The sequence below is a fragment of the Chiloscyllium plagiosum genome, unplaced genomic scaffold, assembly GCF_004010195.1.
Source record: "Chiloscyllium plagiosum isolate BGI_BamShark_2017 unplaced genomic scaffold, ASM401019v2 scaf_5754, whole genome shotgun sequence".
NCBI classification, from domain to species: domain Eukaryota; kingdom Metazoa; phylum Chordata; class Chondrichthyes; order Orectolobiformes; family Hemiscylliidae; genus Chiloscyllium; species Chiloscyllium plagiosum.
Window position 1 is genome coordinate 11,096 of NW_025213478.1, and position 5,532 is coordinate 16,627.

The window sequence follows — 5,532 nt, forward strand, 5'->3', positions numbered from 1 at the left end:
AGAAGAAGATTGAGAGGTGACTTAATGGAGACATACAAGATAATCAGAGGGTTAGATAGGGTGGAAAGGGAGAGCCTTTTTTCCAAGTATGGGGACGGCAAACACGAGGGGACACAACTTTAAAGTGAGGGGAGATAAATATAAGACAGATGTCAGAGGTAGTTTCTTTAATCAGAGATTAATTAGGGTATGGAATGCTTTGCCTGCAACAGTAGTAGATTCGCCAAGATTAAGTGTATTTAAGTCGTCATTGGAGAGGCATATGGACGTACATGGAATAGTGTAGATGGGATGGGCTTCAGATTAGCATGACAGGGGGGCGTAACATCGAGGGCCGAAGGTCCTGCACTGCGTTGTAATGTTCTATGTTCTATATGCTACAGTTCCACATCAGCAATGTCATCTGCAATTGCCTGACTTTCAATCGGTTTAAAACAAGAACGGAGTGGGCGACAGGAAAACGGAAGGGGAATAGTGGTTTGTGAGAGATAACTACATGCCTCGTGGAGCCAGGTTCAATGGAGATACTGAATATCGGTTTTCCTGTTGACCTTGGTATACTGATAACTACGGATCAATTACCCAATATTGTCTGCCCTTTTTGTGTTGTTCTTTGTACATTTCACCTCGGTTCAGTGCTCCGGGGGGACCACGTTTTTTTTTAAATTTGGCACATTTTACTCAGGTCGGTTTTGCAACTTCATATTAAGGCCAACGTTTTTCGGAACAGAAAGACATCATTCAGACCATCAAGTCTGCTCCGCTATTGAATGGTTTGATATCTGATCTGATAACCTTGAACTGCACTTTCTTGCCTTTCCCCATAACGCTTGATGTCTTTGCTGCTTGAAGATCTGCCAATCTCAGCCTCATTACACATAATGACACTTCCTCAACAGCCTTCTGCTACACGAACGTCCACTGATACAGACCTATCTGATAGAATAAATGCTTCTTCATCTCTATTTTAATTGTGAGATCCGCATTCTAATATGAAATTAAGAATCCCACAACGCCAGGTCATAGTCCGAAAGGTTTAAAGGAAGCAATAGCTTTTGGAGAGCTGCTCCTTCATCAGTTGGCTGTGGAGCACACAGTGGTAAGGTACAGAATTTATACCAAAAGGTTACAGTGAAATGTCACTGAAATTATAATTTGAAAAATAACTTGATTGTTTGTTAAGTCTTCCATCTGTTAGAATGACTATGTTAGGATCACTTTTTTCTTATGTAAATCGAAAAATTTTCTTTTAACAGTTACATTCTCAGGTGAACTTTACAAATTAGTGTCAGCACAGATAACACATCAATCAACAGACAGGTATGCCCCTTCCCAGTTGGAGAGCACTTCAGTGGTCCAGGACGTTCGTCATCGGTGACAATCCTCCAAGGCGGGCTTCGGAACAGGCAGCAGCTAAAAATGCCCACGCAGAGGCTGATAGCTAAATTCAGTACCCATGGGAATGGCCTCAACCGGGTCCTTGGGTTCATGTCACAGTACAGGTGATCCCATTGCCCAATCTACAAACAGAGACCCTCCTACACACACGCACGCGCACACACACACATATAAGTTTGTGGGGTGAATTTGTACTTGCAGAGTTACAGTGCACTTTGCTCAAAACTGCATGAATCCATGTAAGTCTCTGGTAACTCATTTTTATAAACTAGAATCAGTCTAAACATTATGGAACAGACAGCAGCACATGGGGGCAGACACCAGTTGTTAAATTTCACCTGAGAATGAAACTTTAACATAAAACGTTTTGCACTTTACATATGAAAGAAGTGAAGCTAACATGGTCGTTCTAACAGATCGGAGATTTAGCAAACAATCAAGGTATTTTTCAATGTATAATTTGAGTTACATCACACTGTAAACTTGCACTATAAATTCTGTGTCTTACAACTGTGTACTCCACAATCACCTGATGAATGAGCAGCTGTCTGAAAGCTAGTACATCCAATTAAACCTATTGGAGTGTAACCTGGTGTTGTGTGATTTTCAAATTTGCATACCCCAGTCCAAAACTGGCATCTCCAACTCATTCGTTACGAGGCGCTCTGGTCACAGAACCAAACTTTCTGCATCCAACTTATTAAATGCTTGAAAAAAACCTATATGTTTCAATAAGGATCATTTTTGTAGTACTGAGTCTGAGCAGGCTAAGGCAACTGATTTCAGCGTTTCTTCCCATTTGATTTCATCTCCGATATGAAATTCTCACTGACTCTGACAGAACTGCTACATTTGCTGTTTTGTAATGTCAGGAACACATGTTTAATTTAATATTTTCATAAGGAGCAACAAATATTTTTCCCTGACTGGAAATCAACATTGGGAAATAGCAGTGAGAGAGCTGAATTTCAGCACTTGCGCATCAAAGAAGACATATGCAATGCTTGCAACATTTCTTGATGATTTTGATTTTGCCTTTTTGACTTCAGTTGAAAAATGACTGTTTTTGAGTTTTTCAAAGCATGGCGAATGGTCCTTCAGCCTATTGCATCATTATCAGTCACCAAACATCTGGCTTGTAAACACAGTTTCCAGCACGTGACTCATCGTCTGGTGTGTTCTAACATTTCAAGTCTTTAGTTAAATTGTTATTCAATTTCTTAAGGGCTTAGGTGGAACAAAAACACCTCTGTGAACTAACAGTTCTGAAAGACAAACTCTTTCTCAGAGCCGTTTGTCAGTTTTCCTCATGATGCTGAGGAAAATGTTTCTGCGCTCACATCAGAATTGGTTTACCCTGTTTCTTCCTCAGCTTCCTTCGTCTTTCGATGAAATGGTTTAGATTCCAATACAGGCACAAGGTGCGGATTGCAGAAGTCACGTGTTTGCACTTTCACTGACACTCTGTCTCGCCGGGAGCTGCAGTCCTTCCCCACGCTGATTCAGATTGCACTGTCCTTCCTGTGACATGTCCCATGGAGAATGGAAGGACAGGCATTAATAACCAGCACTTGGAAACGGAGCGACAGTTTTAAAACATTTACAGTGCCCCAGCGAGGAATTAAGCTCCTACCTCCTGCAGAACATACGGCGACACTAACCACTATACTACCGAGGACAACAGTTTCAAAGGAGACACTTCAGCCCGTTGTGGTTGCATTTGTCAAAAGCAACTGCTTAACGACCCGAATCGTTTAGCCCATAGCCTTACAGGTATTTGCAGAACATATTCACACCTGAATATTCCTTCAGGTTATAAGGGTTGCTGCCTCTCTGAACCTTACAGACAGTGTGTTCCAAATTCGAACACTCGCCGGCCTATACCGCTTTTCTACACATCTTCTTAAACCTTTCTGTCTCTCTCATCAAATTTCTGGCCCCCTGTGATCCTTCTTTCCATCGATGGGAAACGCTTCTTCAGTCTACCTTATCTATACTTCTCACAAACTCCTCTGCATGGTGACAAACAACCCCAGTTAGTCCTGTCTCCCTTCATGACTGAAACTCTTCTGCCCAGATACTATCCGAGTGAATCTCTCCTGCAACTTTCCCAGTGCGAACTCATCCCTGGACAATTCTAGCAATGAGCCGAATGAACATATTTCCATTCTGTAACAGCATCGGGGGCAGCTCTGCACCATTTATTGCCTTCCGGTTTGGAGTCACGTGGATGCCGGACCAGATAAGGACGGTAGTTTCCTTACCTCAAGGACGTCAGAGAAACAGATGGGTTTTTCAGACAACGTATTCTTAATTCTAGGCATTTATTGCATTCACATACTACCATCGTCGTGGTGTGGTGGGAATCCAACCCGTCTCCACAGAACATTACCTGGCTTTACTGTGTTAACAATCCAGCAATAAGACCTCTAGGCTATCGCAGAGAGCCCTCATGGTGGATCTTTTCCAAAATAGTCTCTTTTCCCCAGTTATTCCCTATGCCCTTTTATTGAGCCTCACGATCCAATAATCTCTGGTCCATGTCAGGAAAAGCTGCTAAAAGAGAATCGATCTCACAGCCACGATATCCAAACGGATCGAAAGATTTGAAGGTGCCAATGAAGAGATTGGGGCATGGTCATCCAGCAACAGTGAGTGCAACGGCACAGGCTGGATGGTATCAACGTGCAAGTGTATGTTAGATTGTGCAATGCCTCAGTCAAATGGGACGAGGGATGGAAAAGAGAGTGAAGGCGAGTGGGAGGGAGGGACATCTTCGAGAACTTTTGGGTTAAATCTTGATACATTAAACGCAGAAATATCAGAGAACAAAGTTCGATGGAAAACAGATCATCACCTCGGAGAATATTATCATGTAAAAATGATTAATTTCTTACCTTGTTTCACCAAAAGTAAAACTTTGAGAGAACTGACCGCCAGGATGTGGATTCGAGCCGAGGTCGCTGCAATCACAACGCAGAATACGAACTACTAAACGGTTACAGCATTTAACAGAGCACGCCTGCAAACTGCAACCAGTATGGTAGCAGAGGAAATGTCAGGAAGAATGTACAATATCAGGACTTAGCGACAGGCATGTGGGAACGCAGAATGAACCGAATCTTTAACTTCAGCGTCCCCAGAGACTGTGGAGATCCCATGAATGAGAGTACTGGAGAATGGGATTAATGAAACACTCCAACCTCTTGGGAGAGTGCAGAATATTGTTGAAACGTATGCTGCAATAGCATTATAGGTGAACATTGGCTACGTCATCACTTTGCCCACACAAGGCAGTACCAACTGCTACATGCAATTACACATAGTCCCAGTTCCAGACCCAGAATCAGAGAAACTGTGTGAAGCAGCCACGAAGATCCAATCGGAAATCGGGATGGAATGGCGAGAGAGAGGCACATGCATTTCCGAGTTTGGGACGGCTCCTGGTCAAAAGCGGGGCGGAAGGGAATACTTTCCCCCATTTATAATATTATTACCACAAACAGTCCATGTTGCTGAGACAGCCGATTGGCGCATCGAAAGCGTGTGGAGACTATAACTTTGGGGTGGCAAGGTTCGAAACTTAATTTTCCTGTTTGGATCAGTGTTTTTGACATTGGCAGTAGCATCTGCTTTTGCTCGCATCAGCTCAGAATCAGCTTCTTGTTCCCAATAAATACTGCAACCTGGAGAAGGTGGTGTTGTGGTTTTATAATAAACTAGTCATTTTTGGGGACTCACACATGGAACTGGTAATGTTAAAGTTCGACGAATAAAACCTGGAATGGAAGTCTGACCTCAGGAACAGAGAACATGCCTTTAATTTCCTGCAATCCCATTCATGCATGTCCCTTATGCAGGGGATGCTACCACCTTTACCCAATCCTGTCTACTTGTGACTCCAGGACCTGAACAACATAGCTGACCCTTAATCCGAGAATGCCATTCCAGTCGACACCATGCCTCCGAAGCACTTCCTATCAGACGCATACTCCATGCCTATTCCATTCCCCTTCATTTCCCATGGCTGATCCCAGTAACCTGCACACCTTCAGACTGTGGGAGGAAACAAACAAAGAGAGAATGTGCAAACTGCACACAGTCACACGAGTTTGGGATCGAATCCATGTCTCT